Source organism: Erinaceus europaeus, chromosome 11 (genome assembly GCF_950295315.1).
Source record: "Erinaceus europaeus chromosome 11, mEriEur2.1, whole genome shotgun sequence".
NCBI classification, from domain to species: domain Eukaryota; kingdom Metazoa; phylum Chordata; class Mammalia; order Eulipotyphla; family Erinaceidae; genus Erinaceus; species Erinaceus europaeus.
The window spans coordinates 52,603,812-52,624,876 of NC_080172.1; the positions used below are offsets into that span (position 1 = coordinate 52,603,812).

Consider the following 21,065-nt stretch of genomic DNA (forward strand, 5'->3'; position numbering starts at 1 on the left):
ATTTGTCTATGTCTCTATTCAATAATAAATAAATAATGTAAATTAATCCCTGAGGTTGATATCACATTGAAAATGAACAGTTCTTTCAAATCTTTTCTGTTCATGAAACTTAAGGTCTTGCTTGGTAATGATACCAACTTGAATTTGTCAAAATTGCCAGCAGGTGTCTCCAGACACCCATGCTTCTCTGATTCCTGAGTCAACAAATGTTGGAAGTCCAAGGACACACAGCTAATGGTGGACTCTACCCTAGAGTCTAGTTTCTGGAAGACATCTAGTGCTCTCCCAGTTCCAAGGTGCTCCAGAGCTAGGAGGATAAGCACATTGCAAAGAAAGAACTAGACCCTCAGGGGTCACAGTGTCCACAAAAGGTAACACTTGTGGCCAGGCAATGGTGCGCCCAGTTGAGCACATACATTACCATGAGCAAGGATCCAGGTTCAAGGTCCCACTCCCCACCTTCACAGGGGAAGCTATAGGAATAGTGAAAAAGCAGTTTTGTAGGTGTTTCTCTGTCTTTCTCCATAGTGTGTGTGTGTGTGTGTGTGTGTGTGTGTGTGTGTGTGTGTAACTTCTCTCTAAATTTCTCTATCTCTATCTAAAAGAGAAAAAGAAAAATTCCATCAGAAACAGTGACAGAAACAGAGATAGGTGCAGGGATGTGTAATGCCCCCTGAGCTCTGATACACTGCCAAGACCATTCCCAGGGCATCTTAGAGCCAAGACCAACAGTGTTGAAAGGGATCAAGTTTTCCTAACCAAAGGGACTTCTTTTCTCCTTCCTGCTCTTAGATATTTCGTACATGAGAAAACTAAGACAAGCCTAGATGAAGTGACCCCATGGTTGACCAGTGAGTGAATTCTAGGGTGGGAGCCAAGTTTTCTGACTTCCTGCATCATAAAAACAAACTCTCTATGTCAAGCGTAACAGTGAACTTGTGGTAGCTTTTGACTGGGACTTGATCAGCCAGAAAACTACAAAGTTAGTTGCCCAGGAGGTGGAGCTGTTTGAGGCAGCCTCAACTTGAAAGCATGAGGTCCTGAGTTTGATCCCTGTTGCTGCATATGCCAGAGGATGCTCTGATCCTCCTCTCCTTCACCCTCTTCTTCCTCCTCCTCTTCTTCTTTTTCTCCTTCCCTTGCTTCCATTCTCCTCCTTTTCCTTCTCTTCTTCCTTCTCATCCTCCATCTTCTCTTCTCTCTCTCTCTCTCCCTCTCTCTTTAAATAAAACTACACTGCTGTTACATAGCATTTATCTCTGAGGAGTAAAGTAAAGAAAGTTTATTCCACTGGTAGGCTGAGGGATAGTCACCAGCTTGTGGGCTTCACCCACGTCTGGTGGTTCCAGGGATCTGATTCACAGTAACCATCTCAGAATCCCCTGAAAGAGGAGCCCAATACCAATATTTCTGCAAAACAGACCCCAGGCCTCATCCTCAGGTAAGGGCACTGGGATAAGCTTTCCATGTGCACAAGGCCACGAGGAGGGCACACCACATGTCTCCTTGAGAGTTACTTTTTAAGATGTATTCTATTTATTACATGTGAGAATTTCACATGAAGGCCTGGGTTGTGGCTCACTGGTAGAGAGCACAAATCACCATGTGTGAGGACCTATCCCTAGTCCCAAACCCCTGGTCCCCATCTGTAGGGTAAAGTTTCACAAGCAGTGGAGCAGTACTGCAGTGCTCTATCAGTCTATCTATGCCTTTCTTAAAAAGAAAGAAAAAATGGATAAATGGCCTCTAGGAGCAGTGGAATCATTATGCATGCATTGAGCTTCAACAATAATCCCAGTGGAGGGAGAGAGAGGAGGGTAGAAGGAATGAGAGATATTTTCACACGAAGCAGAAAGTAAGACAGAGAGAGGGCTAGAGAGATAGCATAATAGTTACATAAAAAGACTTTGTTGCCTGAGGCTCACTCCCAGGTCTCAAGTTCAAGCCCTCACATCACCATAAACCAAAGCTGAGCAGTGGTCTGGTTAAAAAAAATAATGAAGAAGGAGGAGGAAGAGAAGGAGGAGAAGAAAATAAAAGAAATCAATAAAAAGAAGAATGGAGGGAGGGAGAGAGAGAGAAAGAGAAAGAGAGAAAGAGAGAAGTCAGAGCACCAGTCTGGTACATCAAGTGCAAGAAATCAAATTGGGACATACACGTTCTATGTTCTATGAGTAAGCTATTTCCTCGATGTGAAATATATTTTGTTATTATAATTATAAAATTTAAATTTATTTTATTGCCACCAAAGTTTTTTCTGGCATTCAATGCCTGCACAACAAATCCATTGCAACTGGTTTTTTCCTCCTTCTATTTTTTGATAGAGACAGAGAACAAGAGGGAAAGGAGAGTTAAGAGGGGGAAGAGGGAGAAACTTGCAGCACTGCTTCACTGCTCATAAAGGTTTTCCCCTTACAAGTGGGTATCAGGGGCTTGAACCCAGATTGGTGTACATGGGAATGAGTACACTCTACCAGGTGTGTCATCGCCCAATTATTTAGCAGTAATAAGGACTCAGTGGTTTTACAGGCTTCTGTGCCAAATATGAATAGATATGGGCCTGGGGCCAGATCAACATGATATATAGTTTGTTTTTTTTTCCAAGTTTGAGTGCTAATCTCTGCCCTGACCTAGCTTTCTAGTCCTATCCTGAATTCTGACATCGCCTACACAGACAATATTTCTAGTTCACCTGCAGGCTAGCTATCAAGCTCCAGCAAAAATTACCACAGTCGTGAACCCCTAGGAACATATCTAAGATAGACTTCCTATCTTCTATCTACACAAAAATCCCTATTATAATCTGTTCTATTTCTACTTTATGGTTCTTATTCATTAAACATTTTGTCCTTCATTACATCTTACTACCTTTCAGCCACCAAGTTTCAGATGCTGCTATGATTTCATTCTGAAGTCCCTGGGCAGACAACCTCACCAATGTGTCTCAGAACCTCACCTTTCCAGAGCCTTACCCCACTAGGGAAAGATAGAAATAGGCTGGGGGTATGGATTGACCTGCCAACACCCATGTCCAGTGGAGAAGCAATTACAGAAGCCAGAGCTTCCACCTTCTACACCCCAAAAAGAATTGTGGTCCATATTCTCAGAGGGGTAAATTGTTATAGTCCGTCCACATCTGTGATCTTGGGAGAACTAATATAGTTTCCATTGGAGGGAATGTAGACACAGAAGTCTGGTGGTGAGAAAGATGTGGAATTATACTCTTGTTAGCTTATAATTTTGTAAATCAATATTAAATCCCTAATAAAATTGAATAAATGCTCATGGACAGAAAGAAGTTGTGGGACATATACTCCATGAGGCTCTTCTCGGGAAATTTAAAAGGATGGTATTGTGTCCTTTGGAACCAAATAGATGCAACTGGAAGTAATTATGCCTAGTGAAGTAAGCAATGAGGTGAGAGACAACTACCAGATAGTATCACTCATATGTGGAATAGAGAGAATTAAAACACATGAACTTGCAAAAGCAGTAAGAAAAAAAATAGTCATCTAAGACTTTGAATAACTATGATGGTCATCCTTTGAGGGAAGGGCAGAACTTCCGTGGGGCCAGTAGTGTGGAACAATACCCCTATTCTAATAATCTTGTAAATAACTAATAAAAATATATTTTAAAATTTTAATGAAATTTAAAAAACAAAAGAAACATTCTAAATACAGGTCTTGAGTGCCAAGAGCAAGACAGAGCACCAGTTGGACTCAGGGTTCCTTAGTTCAACAACCAGGCTGGGAGCAAACTCCTTACAACTCCATGACTGAAGGCACTCAAGTCTTCTCATCCTGGTGGCCTTACCTTCTGCAAGGTCAGAACCCTGCCCCTGACTCTCTCCTGACTCCTGCTCCAGCTCTATCACCTGAGGGAAGCCTTACTCCTTGTGACAAACCCTTTTATAATGACCCCTGGGTGTTTTTGACCTGTGTCACCTGCCTGACCCTGAAGAGTCTGGGCAGTATGAAACTTCTCTTAAGATATGTGTAGAGATTAGAGCAATCAGTGCTTAGTAATAACAGTGATGATACCGTGGACAATAGGAGTGACAATAAGAGCAGGTATTAGACAGCCTCTTGTTATATATGAGCCACTGGGTGAGACAAGGTTCCCACAACACAGTCACTCATTCCCTTGCTGCCTGTCACACTGTCTGCATCCCTGCTATCATCCCCGGAGACTGCCAGGGAGCCACATTGAGTTTGTCACTCTCTCAGCCATAGTGGACATCAAAGCCCTGAGACCTACCCAGTGGGCCAGCCTGAACCAGCAGAGTCTGCTTGGCTCAAACTGGTGTCCTCCCCTAAAGGAAGGCTAGAGAGGAAGCTGTAGGAAGGCCTGCCTCTGCTGAGGGGCAGCCCTGGACCTTTGTGAGAAACCAAAGCCTCCTAAACAAAGCATTCCTCAGAGCTAGACAAGCAGAGGGAGCTGTGTCTGAAACCCCCTTCAGAGCCTTCCTCAAGATTTTTTTTTAATTGGGTGGGGACAGACAGAAATTGAAAAGGGAGGGAGAGGTAGAGAGGCAGCGATCGAGAGACACCTGCAGCTCTGCCCCACCACTTGTGAAGCTTTCCCCCTACAGGTGGGAACTAGGGGTTTAAACCTGGGTCCTTGCACATTGTAGTATGTGTACTCTGCCAGGGATGCCACTACCCATTTCCATTCCAAGACTTTTAAAATATATCTTGATTTTATTTATTCATTTTGCATATATAGAGAGAAATTGAGAGAAAAGAGGTAGACAGAGAGGGAAAGGGAAAGCAGCACTGCTTCACTGCTTGTGAAGCTTCCCCCCTGCAGGAGAAGACCAAAGGCTGGAAGCTGGATCTCTGTACATCATAGCATGTGTACTCTACTAGGGATGCCACTACCCTCCTACCCATCCCCAAGACTCTGTGCAACTGTGGCCTGTCTCTGCCTATGGTTCCTCAAAAAGAAAAGCAAAGGGAGGGGCCCGGATCAAGGAGGAGGAGGCAGAGGAGAGTAGAACAAAGAGACCAGAGGGGAGAGAATGTCTGACTACCATCTACCAGATCTGGAAACATTTCACTTTGGGCAACTGAACAGACGAAATGAGTGCCTCAGTGTCCTGGTAATCCTGGGACCTGTCATCTTGAATGTCCCCTGGGATTGCCCAGTTTTGCCTTCTGACCCCACAGGCCAGGGGCCCCGGCAGTAAAGACCTTGCCCCAGGGAGTCGGGGATAGCGCAGCAGGTTAAGCACACGTGGCGCAAGGATGGTGTAAGGATCCCAGTTCAAGCCCCCAACTCCCCACCTGCAGGGGAGTCGCTTCACAGGCGGTGAAGCAGGTCTGCAGGTGTCTATCTTTCTCTCCCCCTCTCTGTCTTCCCCTCCTCTCTCTGTTTCTCTCTTTCCTGTCTAACAACGATGACAGTAATAATACTAACTACTACAACAATAAAAACCAAGGGCAACAAAAGGGAAAATAAATAAATAAATAAATAAATAAATAAATAAATAACACCTTGCCCCAGTGTGCTGTGTTCCCTCGCAGCTCAGGTCATGATGTCTCATTCTTCCTAATCAAGGGCCACTTGGTTAATTTCTTTTCCATTATTACTTTAATCAAGGGTCAGGAACCAAACCCAATCATGTATTTTCAGATTCATGCATAAAACTTTTATTTTATTTTATTTTATTATTTTGCCACTAAGGTTCTTGCTGGGACTCAGTGCCAGCACTATGAATCCACTCCTGATGGCAATATATTTTTCTTTCTATTTTACTTTATAGGAAAGAAATTGAAAAGGGAAGGAGAGAGAGAGAGAGAGACCTGTAGACTTGATTCACCATTTATGAAGCTCCCACCCCTCCACTGCAGGTAGGGAGTAGGGGCTCAAACATGGGTCCTTGCACATGGTAATATGTGTGCTTAACACCAGGACTGCCACCACCCAGCCCACTGAGATTTTTTTTTAATATTTTAATTATTGAAGAGAGGAAGAAAAAGAGGGAGAGGGAGTAAGAGAAGGAAAAAGAGAGAAAGAGACGCACAGAGAGAGTATCAGTGTGGCACATGAGATTCCAGGGGGCAAACTCAGGACCTCATGCTTTAAAGTCCAACATTCTAGCCACTATACCTCCTGGGCTACTGTGACCAAAACTTGACATAGAGAAAGCTCAAATAGAGCTTGTAGAGGCCCAGGAAGTGGCACAGTGGGTGGAGCATCTGACCTATGAGCAGGAGGTCCTGATTGCTACTCCTGGCATTGCATGTGCCAGCATGGTGCTCTAGTTCTCTACCTCACTTGCTCATTAGTAAATAAGAAAATTTAAAAAGAGTTATTGGATGAGAAAATGTGAAAGAATTACTACTAATCACTTCTGATGATTTGGAAAACTAAACTACAGGCATCCCAATGATAGTACTAAGGATTGTGAATATTCGGGACTCATCATCACATGAACAGAGGTAAAAAGTAGACATAGAAACAGAGAAGAAATGTAACATAAAGGTGGACAATATTTTCTTTTTTTTTCTGTCTTTCTTTAACCAGAGAACTGGTGGTATGAGGGATTGAACCTGGGGCCTCCAAGACTCAAACATTAGAGTCTATATAATCATTATACTACCTCTCCTGCCCCGTGTCAGTTATTTTCTGATGTCCCATGGAGGAAGAATTTGAACCTTGAACTCAATCCTTCCAGAAGTCAGAATGGAAACTAAGGAGCAAAAGACCAAGCAGACAATTGCTCTAAACACACATACAAGTCCCATACCTGAAACTACCCTGGAGAAGAACATGCAGACAGCTGGGGAAGGTCTAGTGCATCAAAAACAGTGGCCAGACAGAAGCTGGACACCACCACAGGACAGGTCTGCAGACGGGACTGTGCTTTGTGAATAGTTTACACAAAGAGACACCACTGAAGATAGCACAGTGGTTATGCAAAGACTTTCATGCCTAGACTGGGGAGATAGCATGGCACTTGTATAGAAAGAGCTTCATGCCTAGGGCACCAACATTTGCAGGTTCAATCCCCAGCACCACCAGAATCCAGGACTGAGCGGTGTTCTGGTAATAAAAAACAAATAAATAAAATAAAAGATTTCCATATCTGAGGCTCCAAAGTCCTAGGTTTAATCCTCTGTACCACCATGAGCTAGCCTGAATAGTACTCTGGTCTCTGTATCTTTCCCTCTGTATGGCTCTGTCTCATATAAGGTTATTTAATATAAGTTTTGTTTTTGTTTGCTTTGTTTTTTTTTTTTATCAGACTAGTATTCAGCTCTTGCTTAAGGTGACACTGGGAATTCAACAAGGGACTTCAGAACCTTAGACATAAAAGTATTTTGCATAATCATTATGCTGTTGCCCCAGCCCTCTCTTTATTATATTTTTTATTATATAAGAAATAATGATAAAATAAAATGCAGTTTAAAAAGGAGGAGGAGGAAGATGAGGAAGAGGAGGAGAAGGAGAAGGAAAAAAAGAAGGAGAAAAATGAGAAGAAAAAGAATGAGAATAGCCACTACTGAAGAACTACCCAGTTCTTCTCTCCTGGGCCCTAGGAAAACAGAAGGAAGGGTTTTTGCATGATATCAGGCCTGTAAGGACACATGCAAAACTCTGAAAGAGGAAGCATCTGCCTTGGGTATCCTTCACCTACCTCTTTAGAACCTTCATTCTTTCTCCTCACAGCATAAACACTATTGTCCTAGATGCAAGTACACTGGCATAGTGACATTAAAATGGAAAAGTCCTCTTGGATGATATCACCGTTTTCAGAGCAGAGCTCAGCAGAGGGAAGAGACTCTGCACAAGACGTGTTGCGTTCTAGCTCCACTAGATCATCCAAGTCAGTTATTTACTTAGCACCACTGAGCTTCATTGTTCTCACCTGTAAAATGTGGCTACTGTCCAGCTTCTTGAAAATAAACAAGTTCACAAACAAAAGAACAGAGAGAGGCATTAGGGCCGGGTGCAGGAGGAGACAGCTCAGCGAGAGGACTGAGCTGGGCTGTGAGCTATGCCTGGTCCCTTCTGGGGCCTGTTCTCTTCCATTCTTTGCCATCTCAAGCATTCCCAAAGGCCCATGAACTCTCACTCCCTTCCCAATGGCTCCAAGCATTCCAGAGGGCAGGCTCAGCCTCTGCCTTTCCCATCCTAAGTAGCATTTACCTACTTCAGAGGGAGAGGGTTCCCATAAACAAGGACAAGCCCAGCACATTCAGGTAGCTAAACCCTCAGGTGTCATTTTGGCAGAAGGCTTCATTATTATATTGCACACAACTGACTCAGGGTAAATTAAAAACTGATTTCCACAGTGACCTGATGACCTGGCTCTTCACAGATGATACAGCAGCACAAAAAGAAGTCAGCAAAACCACAGGACAGAAGAGGATTGGGCTATGATCCTAGAACGTATTATTCTCTGACAAACTATAAAGAAAAAAATGAGGGGGTGTTTGGCACACATGATTGAGCACACATGTTACAGTGTGCAAGGACCTGGGCTCAAGCCCTTGGTCCCCACCTACAGGGAGGAAGCTTCATGAGTGGTAAAGCAATGGTGCAAGTGTCTCTCTCCCTGTGTCTCTCCTCTCTGTTGGTATGCTTCTAAATTCTGCTTATAAGACCTTCTGTTTTGATCATCACATTAGGTTCGCTTGTATTACTTACGATGTGGTCTATTTACATAATCACTGTTTTACCTGGGTCCCACCCTGCCTGCAGGGTATTGGTTTAATCCCCACTAATTAGATGGAAGCTTTCTATGTTCTGTTCGCACTCTTTTTTTTGCTCCGCCCCCTCTCCTAGTCATTTTCCTTTCCCTTGCCACTTCCGGTGAAGAGATGCATAAAAGGCGATGTATCTGATTAATAAATTCGATACTTCTTCCCAGCTCAGCCATGAATCCCTGGTCATCTCTCAACCACCCATGAAGCTAGCCCAGTCCGGCAAATGGTACCCGAACAGGGACCGGCGCCAACATGGGACCTAACCTGCCCATCCCCCAGATAAGTAAAGCCGTTTGGCTACCTATCCACTATGGGTTGCCTTTCTACTTGTGAAGAGGTTTCCCAATGCCTCTACTCTTTCTTCATGAGACAGTTTCTCTGTCTCTGGAACATTTTGCTTTGGGCCACACTTTGGTTCCCTGACCGGGAACTTTGGTTCCTTATGACCGTGATCGTAGAGCTTGGAAGATGCACGGAGATTCCCCCTGGGACTTTCTGGACTTCCTCTTCCATGTTTCCCACAGAGAAGGACTACTCTAACTTGAAGAGTATTCTCCAGTACCCTAGCAGTACCCAAGAATGGAGACACATGGTTAGTTCTACCCTCCTGATTCAATTCTTTCTTTGATGGGAAGACGCTTTTAAAAATGGGTGCTTGCAGCAATATAGCAGGAACCATCAGAAGCACCCTAAATGGAATTTTGAGAAGTTTTTTGGACTAGGATGCCCTCTGGGGACTCATGATGCTACATGGTGAGATCTGGATAATCTGGTTAAAGGTGAAAGAAGCAAAAACTGCCTACTGCTTTTTTCTCGATTCCCCCCTTGTTGTTCTCTCTGAATATCTTAAGTTTGCTGTCTGCCTTCAGTTGAGTTTTTTAAGAGAGTAATTTTAATGACTGAATTTTTGTATGACATTGACTTAAAAAAAATGCTGGATGCAGCCATGATTTCTAGAGACATCCAGAAACAGTCCAAAATATTGTTTTTTTCTCTTTTGATTTTTCAAGTCTTGGAAATGTTTAATCCTGAAAACTGTATGAGTATGGGCGGGGTAGATAAAGCAATGGTTATGTTAATGATTCTCATGCTTGAGGCTTCTAACCATGGTTCTTTTACTGAGTTTAAACTGTTTAAACAACCTTAAAAATCATACTAGAAAGGACTTCCAATTATAATGGAGTTATCAATTATAGTAAACTTCTAATCTGCTACAAGTTTTGTTTCACAAGTAAGTGAATTAGAGCTATCAAGTCTTCACATGAAAAAGCATCTGCTCAAATGGTACCCCCAGAAATCCATTTGGACCCCTGTTCTCTGACATTGCCCACAAGACGGCATGACTACAGCAGCTCCCCCACCCCGAAACCAATGATGTGACCCAGCACAACCTGAAGAAACTGATTCACAGACTCCAAAGCTCACTCTCTACAGAAAAGTGGAATTCCGGTGGCTGACATTCCCCATCGAGACAGACATGCAGCATTTCAACCCCTGGCATTTCATCCGTGGTCATCTGCTTTAGCCTGACGCTTCTATTGGACTTACTAGTATACCTCTTGGACACTTTACACACTTTACAGCAGTTTCCCTTTATGCTGCTGGGTTTCTCAAAGACTGACCACATCAGTCCATGGACTTTGCAGCCAGAGCCTTGGGACTCTATAGGCCATGCCCCTTTGCCTGCAGGCCCTGTCCCCAGAGACAGGAAACCCCCCCCTCTTTACTAGGTCATGCTGACAGAGGCAGGAAACACCGTTTGAGGCAACAGATGCCCCCAGAGGCAAGAAATGCCCTTTTGCCTACTAGGCACTGCCCTTTGAGTCAGGAAACGCCCCTTCAGGCCTCCCCTTGGCATCACACTGGTTCTTGCCGCTCTCCTATTTGTTCCTCCATCCTTATGCCAGTTCTTTTGAAAATGCCTGTATGATATAGGTTTCTATTCACCCCACACTCCTGATACTTTGGCCATTAGTTAAAAAGAAAGGGGTAAATGTTGTTCTGCTTCTAAATTCTGCTTCTAAGACCCCTTCTGTTTCATTGGTTTAATCCCCCCTGCTTAACACTGTATTCTATTTACATAATCACTGTTAACTAAGCACCGCCCTGCCTCCAGGGCATTGGTTTAATCCTCACTGTTTTGCACGCTTTTTCCTTCTCCCCACCCCTATCATACGTACATCCTCTTCAGACCTGAAACTTCCACCTCAGGATATATAAGGACAGGATTCTGATTAGAGATAGCTTAGATTGTGCTGCATTGCACATGAATAAAGACTGAACTGCGTACCACTCAGCCATGAGTCCCTGGTTATCTCTCTCTCCTGCCCACAAAGCTAGCCCAGCATAATGGCACCTGAACAGGGACTGGCACCTCTCTCCATCTCTTCCAAATAAATAAACTCTTTTAAAAAAGCAATGTAAGTATTTCAGATATTTGTGACCTAAGAATATTACATATTTATATATAACAAGAAAAAATTTCCATAGCTTTTACTGACAAAATTCAGAATGTATAAAAATCTAATATAGTTTTTTCTAATATTAATCTAGCATACAGAGGAGGCCGGATCCTGGAACCTGGGTCTTTTGCATGGCAAATCACTCACTATTTTTGCCTTAATTACCTTTGACATACATTTAGCAAAACTTTTCAGTTTCACATTTGTTTTGTCTTGGAACTTTAGATGGAATTCATTAAGAAACATTATCAAATCTGCCACAAAATCTAATATCTAAGACCATTCATTTTCAAAGATAGTGGATAAAGGTGTCTCTTCTCATCCAGATTTTTTCCCCAATCTCAACCCTGAATACAAAAAAATATATATCAGAACAAAACTTCACCACAATTAAGTCATTCACACTACCATGTGGTGAGAGAAGTCTTTAGCTTCTTTTTTTTTGGGGGGGGGGGGGGCGTAGATAGGTGAGAGTTAGAGAGGAGAAAGAGAGTGAAAGAGACCACAGCACCAAAGCTTCCTCCAATGTTGTGGGGACCATGTTCAAGCCTGGGTCATGCACATGACAAAGCAGCACACTATCCAAGTGAGCTATTTCACTAATCTTCCAGCTTCAATTTCTGTCCCAGTGAAAAAGTCATAGAGTTAAGGAAGACTAAGCTCACAAGAGGAGAGGAAGCCCAGTATTAACACCAATGGCTCAAGAACACAGGAAAGATTCAAACATTCCCTTCAAGTACCTGTTGATGAGTAAAGATCAACAGTAGGTTTTAGTCACTACCTTTTCACAACTTTTTTTTTCCAAATAAAACACTTAAAAAATTTATTATTCCCCACCTGCAGGGGAGTTTCTTCACAGGCGGTGAAGCAGGTCTGCAGGTGTCTATCTTTCTCTCCTCTTCTCTGTCTTCCCCTCCTCTCTCCATTTCTCTCTGTCCTAAAAAAAAAAAAAATTATTATTATTATTATTATTATTTTCCTTTTTGTTGTCCTTATTGTGTTTTTTTTATTTAAGAAAGCATTAATTAACAAAACCATAGGGTAGGAGGGGTACAATTCCACACAATTCCCACCACCCAGTCTCCATATCCCACCCCCTCCCCTGATAGCTTTCCCATTCTCCATCCCTCTGGGAGCATGGACCCAGGGTCATTGTGGGTTGCAGAAGGTAGAAGGTCTGGCTTCTGTAATTGCTTCCCCGCTGAACATGGGCGTTGACTGGTCGGTCCATACTCCCAGTCTGCCTCTCTCTTTCCCTAGTAGGGTGTCTCTCTGGAGAAGCTGAGCTCCAGGACACATTGGTGGGGTCTTCAATCCAGGGAAGCCTGGCCAGCATCCTGATGGCATCTGGAACCTGGTGACTGAAAAGAGAGTTAACATACAAAGCCAAAAAAATTATTCAGCAATCATGGACCCAAAGCTTGGAATAGTGGAGAGGAAGTGTTAGGGAGGTACTCACTGCAAACTCTAGTGTACTTCTGCTTTCAGGTACATATTTTGCAGTAGTTTACGGATACGTGTGAATATATGCTCTATCTCCTGGACCCGTGTCTATATCTAGGTTTTGGGACTTTGTTAGAAAGTGAACCACCTGAGATGGAATTAGAGTATACTATGAAAGGAAAGGTCTCACCAGAGTAATGAAGCTCCACACGTGAAGTCTCTGGACACAGTCTGAAGTGAAGCATGTTGAAGTGGCAATCATTGTGTTGGTTAGGTTGTGATCAGCAGATGCAATATTATTTGATATGGATTGGGAGAGGCATACGGGAAAGTGGGCTCTATTCAATGGTTCCAGGACTGGGGGAAGTAAAGGCTCTATAGTGGAGATGTGAGGTTCCTGCTGTCTTAGGGTTCAAAAAGACAATCGATAGTTAATGTTATCATCACATTATTTGGTAATTGGGTTAACTTTGAAAAGTCCTTTTGTTATGGTTTGCTGTACAGTACCCAGTATCTTGTATATAGCTGTGCTATTGGATGCTTCTGATCTACTTGGTCCAGGCTTTTGAAAGAGTCCGCATATCAAATACACAGCCTATATATTAAAAAGATTCAGTTTGTGGTTTGAAAAACTTTGAGACATACAATTAATTTTCCCCCTCTCAAATTAATTAACTAGTGATTTATATATCTACATTTTACTAGGAGTGTATATAAACACCATTCCCACCACCAAAAGACTGTGACCCATCCCTCCCACCCACTCCCACCCCCCACTGTCCCAGGAAGCTGCATGTCTACTCCTCACCACAGGGTTTTTACTTTGGTGCCCTACTTCCAATTTGGTCAGGTCCTGCTTTGAGTTTCCCTTTCAGATCTTCTTACTCAACTTCTGTTGATGAGTGGGATCATCCCATACTCATCTTTATCTTTCTGACTTAGCTCACTTAACAGAATTCCTTCTAGCTCTGTCCAAGTTGGGTCAGAGAAGGTGGGTTCATTGTTCTTGATAGCTGTATAGTATTACAAACGCTAGAAGAAGAAGTATTACATTGTGTATATATACCACAGCTTTCTCAGCCACTCATCTGTTGTTGGGCACCTGGGTTGCTTCCAGGTTTTAGCTATTATGAATTGTGCTCCTATGAACATAGGAGTACACACCTCTTTTTGGTTGAGTGTTATGGAGTCCTTGGGGATTAACCCCAGGAGAGGAATTACTGGGTCATATGGAAGGTCCTTGTCTAGCCTTCTGAGAGTTTTCCAGACTGCTCTCCACAGAGGCTGGACCAATTTACATTCCCACCAGCTATGTAAAAGGGTTCCTCTGTCCCCACAACCTCTCCAGTATTTGTTGCTGCTGTCTCACAACTTTTGAAAAGGAAAAAATTCAAACAAGTTATCTCTCTTTCTACAAACCTTAGTTGTAACATTATGTTCACAGATTCTACTTTCTCTAATTTGAACAGACTATTTCACAAGAGCTCATGTTTTTAGACTCTTCAAACCAGCAATAATTACTTAAATAAACAACTTAACAAGATCAGAAATAGCTGTCAATATGCCATAAACAAAGAAAAGCCACTTGCTTGTTTTTCATTTTGACTAATGATGTCGTCTTCAGTATCCTCATTCAGTCATATTTTGCTAAGCCTATGGTGATCATCCTTGAGAGTAGGGAGAAGAGCACGGGTGAATGGGGAGAGGTGCAGAACTGTGGTGGTGGATATGGTATGGAATTATATGCCTGTGGTCATTTGATCTTGTAAATCATTATTAAATCACTGATAAAAATTTATTTTATTTTTATTGGGGGTATTAATGGTTTTTAATAAATATAATTACTGTTAAATGTGTAAAATTTTTCAGTTTGGGGGTCAGGCAGTGACATACCCAGTTAAACACACATGGTCGAGCCACGCTCCTTCCTGCAGCGGGGACACTTCACAAGTGGCAAAGCAGGTCTGCAGGTGTCTTCTCTCTCCATCCCTCTCATTCTCTGTCCTGTCAAAAAAAATAAATAATGGAAAAATAATGGCCACCAGGAACAGTGGATTTGTAATGCTGGCAACAAGCCCCAGAGATAACCCTGGAAGCAAATAATAATAATAAATAAGATAAAATTTCTCAGTTTTCTGCAAAACACTCTCAGCCCCAACCTAGGTCACCTCCCACCATCATGAACATAAATATACATATATATATATACATATATGGTGAAGCCATGGAGGCACTGAACCCTAGTGATAACCCTGATGACAAAAAACAAAAATACTCTTCAGAGAAAGGTCAATACCTGAGAAACAGTAGGGATAGACCCAGGGCTCAGCAAAGCGACCACTCTAATCAGAGCAGGGGTGTCATGGAGGGAAGATGGAGCTAGACATAAGAATTCAAAGGATGTGAAGACCCAGAGAGAGGAGGTTGTCCCACTGCATGGCCACCATGAGCGAGGTCTGTGACACAGAGGCCACAGGGCGGGTGAGGTGTCTGCTCACAGCACAGTGTAGACAAGGTTGACCACTGACAGACTCTCTGACACCTGACACCCGCCACATCCCTCACAAGTTAATCAGCTGCACATACCTAAGATCAGTTGTCACAAAGCCCTGTGAGGAAGAGGGGTGGGGTGCTCAAGATAAACACTTGACACCCAAAGCAATCATGCCTAGATGTCCCAGGAGCCAGAGTGAGGCCCACAGGGAATCAGAAGCATGGCTGGGGGAGGCTTGTCCAGCTTAGTAGTGCATTGTCACAAGGATCCCCTAATTGAGGAGGAGCCGAAGACTTTGAAACTGCCGTCTTGTCCTTAATCCTAAAATGTCACTAATCCTCTGTAACACTCCTGCATTCTTGTGAGCATATGGGTGGCAACAGCTATTATCTTCATTTAACTGGGAAGGAGAAACCAAGGAGAATCAGTCATGATGCTTAAGACAGCAGGAAATGTGAGGTGGGGGAAGGACTGGAGATTTGGGGAGGCAGTCAACAAAGGAGTGACAGGAGCCAAGTCTTGAGGCCTGGAGATAAAAAAATAAAAAAAATAAAAAAAGACCAACTCAAGCCCCTCAGTCCCTAGCCTTGGGGTGAGGGGTGCTTCACATATGGTGGAGCAGTATTGGAGATGTCTATTTATCTCTTTCTTCCCCTTTTCTCTCTATCAAAAAGAAAGAAAACATTTCTGGGAATGGTGGAGCTATGGAGGCACTGAGTCTCAGTGATAGACCTGGTGGCAAGAGAGAGGGAAAGGGAATGAAAGGGAATGGGAAGAGAAGAGGGGGAGGGGAAGAGAGAGAAGGAAAGGAGGAGGACAGAGAGGGGGAGGGAGGGGGCGGGAGGGAGAGAGAGGGAGAGAATAAAAGACCAGGGCTAGGTGGTGGCACACCGAAAGAGTAGATATATAGCAATGTACAAGGGCTTGGGTTAAAGCCTCCTGTTCCTACCTTCAGGGGGACGCTTTATGAGTGGTAGAACAGTGTTGTAGGTGTCTTTTTCTCTCTCCCTCTCTCTATCCCCTTTCCCTCTTGATTTCTGTCTATATCCTAAATAAAGTATATATTTTTAAAATAACAGTGGGAAAAAAAAAGAAATGAAAGAAAAGAAAAAAGAGACTAACTCAGACCTTTGTCCGGGTGAGTAAGTCTTCTCTGCTCTCAGGACAAATGCATGCACCGTGCTGCCACAGGACCCCCTAAATTCCAAACAATCCCCTCAGGCTTTGGAGTGACAATTTACTCATTTCTTTTTTCTGAACTGAGATCCTGCCTGTTTCTTCTCATCACAGTGTGTCCCCCATGCCTGCTGGGTTTTTTTTTTATTATTATTTTATTTAAGAAAGGCCATGCCTGCTGTTTACTGAGCAGGCTCAGTAGCCTGGAACAGAGGAGGAAAACAGAGCCAGTGACATACATGGAGGAAATTAGGCTCCAAAGTCTGGTGTTAAATACAAATAACTAGGCCACAGAGAACAGACAAGGGCTCCGGTTAAAACCAGAAAGATAAGTCTATCACTTTCAGGCCATTATCAAATGTCAGAGAGGCCTTCCCAGATACCACACTATACATTACAACATGGCATGCCCCCCAGGCCACCAACCCAGAATTTCCTATTTCCTGTTTATTTGATTTTTTTATGTTTGTGTATTGATTGATTGATTGATTGTCACTAGTGGGTCTTTATTACTGAGTCTCACTGCTCCAGGAAATTTTTTTCAGATAGAAAGAGGAGGAAGAGAAACCACAACACTGAAGCTTTCCCCCTAGGCTTGAACCTAGGTCACATGCATGGCAAAGCAGACACACTATTCAGATGAACTATTTGTCAGTCCTTGTTTATTTACTTTGTTTAAAAAAAAATCACTGCATAGCTCTGGCTTGTGGCGGTGCCAGGAATTGAACCTGGGACCTTAGAGTCTAGGACATGAGAGTCTTTTTGTATATCTACTATTTTTCTATAGAGACAGAGAAAAATCGAGAGTGGGGAAGAGAGACAGAGAGAAAAAGAAACCTTCAGCATGGCTCCATTGCTCTTAAAGCTTCCCCCGTATAGTTGGGAGCCAGACAGAGGGCTTGAACCCAGGTCCTCACACATCAGATGACATGTGTGCTCTACCAGGTGAGCCACTACCCAGTCCCTTTTGTATATCCATTATTCTAACTCCATGATCCCCTTATTTATCTTTTTTCAGTTATTTTTTAATATTTATTTATTTTCCCTTTTGTTGCCCTTGTTGTTTTTATTGTTGTTGTAGTTATTATTGTTGTTGTTATTGATGTCGTCGTTGTTAGATAGGGCAGAGAGAAATGGAGAGAGGAGGGGAAGACAGAGAGAGTGAGAGAAAGATAGATACATACCTGCAGACCTGTTTCACCACCTGTGAAGCGACTCCCCTGCAAGTGGGGAACCAGGGGCTTGAACAGGGATCCTTACGCCAGTCCTTACACTTTGTGTAATGAGTGCTTAACCCACTGTGCTACAGCCCAACTCCCTTTTTTCAGTTATTTTATGAAAGAGAGAGAGAGAGACTAAGAGAAGAACACCACTCTGTCTTATGTGGTCACAGGATCAAACCCAGGGTCTCATGTTTATAAAACATGCACTCTACACCGAGTCACCTCCCCACCTGCCTTTACTCCTCCTCTCCCCACCCCAATATTCCCACTGAACTACTATATATAGTGTGAATTTTTTTCTTCCCACTCTGGGAATGTAAAAACAATAATCCCCATTTCTAGGATAGTGCTTCCCACACAGTAGGATAATCAATCAGCGTTTGCTCAAGGAATAAACCACTCTGCAAACCAAAGTTTATGATAGTACTCAAGCTTTTCAAATGTCTGTGACACCATCATGAGCCCTGCCTCCCTAGTTTCAGAAGGAATTATCCAGGATCACAGGTGCCAAACAGAGGCATTCAGATCTAGTGCCTCTCAGAATAGAAGCCAAGTACTTCTGAGCATAGGCCCAACTCCTCTCACTTACAGAGAAGTTCACAGACTTCACACTGGAAGGACTTCCCACCACATGTATAGTTTTGTATTTGTTCACAAAAACAAAATTCATGACAATTTCTGGGTTCAAGAGAACATCCCTCAGAATCAGAATCACCACTGAATACAGGACAGAAACTTGCTTTTTTCCTTTGCCTTTCATTTTCTACTTTGCAGTTATGGTTATCTAGTAGTATATTGTGAGAGGAGAAATTAATCTGTACCCAGGTAAAATTCTCTGGTAGGTTGTTTCCTGCATGCACTGTCTTCTCAGCTACTGTCTGTGCGACTCTAAGATGCTTTAGGACTATGCAGGTGCAGACTCAAGACCCAGCTTCATCTCCAAAATTCTGGAAAAGGACTGCACATAGTGAGGCAGAGCCCTGAGCTCCCTCCCGTGCGCCACGTGGACAGAGCCTGGGGGCTGGGACCTCCCAGGATACCCACACTGCTGCAATTATGGGCATTGTGGTGCTCGGTGTCTACATCTCCACCATTCCTGGTGGCTGTTTATCTTTTTCTTTCTTTACTGCCATCAGGATTATCGCTGGGACTTGATGCTTGTATGACAAATCCATCACTCCCAATAGCCCTCTTCTCTCTCTTTTTCTCCTTTTTTCTTTCCTTGGTAGGACAAAGAAAAGTTGAGAAGGAGGGGGTAGGAGAGAGAGAGGAAAAAAGAGAGACACTGTGAAGTGTTCTCCTTGCAAAGTTTAACCCTCTGCAGTAGGTGGGGGGGACCAGGGACTTGAGTGGTAGTGCATGCATTCTCTCAGGTGTGCTGTTTTCTATCCTCTCTCTTTCAGGATCCTTCCATTGAAGAAACTGCCTATTGCTTCCTTTGCAAGATGGTTTTGACTCTCAGAAGCACACAATGTCAGCTTCAACAAGGCAGTTGGCCACTCAGTAACTGTACTGTGAAGATCAGGTTATAGCAAAGAGGGGAACGTATATAGAATAAAAATAGATTTTGAGCCAAGTGGTGGCATACTCATTAAAGTGCCCATGCTACCATGCTCAAGGACCTGAGTTCAAGCCCTCAGTCCCCAGCTACAAGGGGGAAAGCTTCACAAGTGGTGAAGCAGTGATGCAGGTGACTCTTTTTTTCTCCTTTTCTATCTGATGATAGATAGATACACAGGCAGACAGACAAACAAAACAGATTCTGCACAACAAACTGCGTTCCACAGCCCATACCCTCAAGACTCAAAGGAATGGCCCAGACCTTCTAAGCCTCACAGAGCACCTCCATTGCCTCTCCAACCTGGCAGCTCAGGGCAGCACCTCCACACTGTAGGTGGCTAATGTATTAAGTCGTAAGAGTAATTAACCTCTGGCCATAAAGGGTGTGAGCTCCTGACACAGTCTATAAATGGAGACCTCAATCAACTCTATAATGCTCTCAAGTTGGCCGGGGCCTCTAATGCTGGGCAAGTGTCCAGAAAGGCAGTGATGACCTGTGCATCTGAAAAGGGAGGGAGAGTACACACTGATCACACCTTTCACCTATGTCAGGCCCCTAGGAGACACACTCACACTCCAGCTCCTTTAATTCCTCTAACCTACACCTAAGCAAAACAGGAAATCCCACGTGGGCCTACCTGACCCTCAGACTCTTCTTTCTGCTCGAGAGAAAACAGCATGGCACAGAGTCTTGAGACAACAAAGGTCCTATGTCACATGCCTGTGCGAGAACACCTGGGTCCTAACTAGTACTCTACCATTAGCCACTGACCTCTAGTGTGGCCCAGCAGGACTTTACAAATATCACACCTCCCACCCATGGCCCTAATCCATCTACCCAACCCCCCCCCATTTTTTCTTTTCTTTTTGCCTTTTTTTTCAGGACTGGCAACTTACACATGCACAGTTTAATTGCTCCTAGCCAACTTTCTTCCTCATGCCATTTTTTATTGGTGAAGAATAACGGTTTATACAATTGTAAGATTACAGGGTATAGTTCCACACTGCACCCACCACTAAAGTTCAATGCCCCTGCCTACCAATGATGACCACCATAGTTCTCACAAAAATCTTAGAGATGATTTGCTTGCTTCAGGGATTTTCCCCCCATTTGTTTTATCTGTGGTTAATAGTGAGTTACACGACTGTAAGAGTGTAGTGTATAGTTTCACACCAGTCACTACCAAAGTTCTGTTTCTCTCCTTCCTACCTCCCCAAGATAACCACCAGAGTTCTCACAAGTCTTGAAACTATTTGCTTGCTTCTGTTTTTGTTTTTAATTTGTTTGTATTTGTTTCAAGAACATGTGTATCAGATCTCTAAATTCTGCATATGAATGAAACCATCAAGATAGTTGTCTTTCATTTCTTTACTTACTTTGCTAAGCATAATCACCTCTTTGTCCATCCATTTTGTCCCAAAGGACACAAATATCATCCTTTTTGACTACTGAGTAATATTCAGTTAAGTATATAACCTATAACTTCTTTATACAGTAATTTGTTGATAGGTATTTAGACAGCTTTTACTCTTTGGCTATTGTGAATAATGCAGCTATGAACATAGAAGTGCATATAAGACCAACTTTTCCTTTGGAGAGAGAAAGAGAAGGGAAGAGATGGGGAGAGAAGAAGGGAAGAGAGGGGAAGGGAAGGGAGGTGAGGAGAGGGAAAGGGAGGGGAGGGAAAGGAAGGAAGGGAGGGAAGGAAGGAAGAGAAGAGAAGAGAAGAGAAGAGAAGAGAAGAGAAGAGAAGAGAAGAGAAGAGAAGAGGAGAGGAGACATTATAGCACCAGAGCTTTTCCTGCCCCCGCCAGCACTCCCATGTGCTACAAGGACTCCAAACTGGATCTATCTCTCCAGCCCCAATGTCCCCCTTTTTAATGAAAAAAAAAATTAATACTGTATTTATTTAATGGATAGACAGAAAGAAATCAAGTGAGAAGGGGGAGATTGAGGGAGAGACAGAGACCCTGCAGCACTGCTTCACTG

The 21,065-nt window shown here is 43.3% G+C and overlaps 1 non-coding gene across 1 annotated transcript; it reads right to left on the reverse strand.

Moving 5' to 3' along the window:
• Positions 1–18,356: 18,356 nt before the first annotated feature.
• On the reverse strand, positions 18,357–18,564 carry LOC132541595 (small nucleolar RNA SNORA73 family). Its single transcript, XR_009552730.1, has one exon. It is a non-coding gene; the product is annotated as a small nucleolar RNA SNORA73 family (small nucleolar RNA).
• Between the last annotated feature and the right edge of the window lie 2,501 nt (positions 18,565–21,065).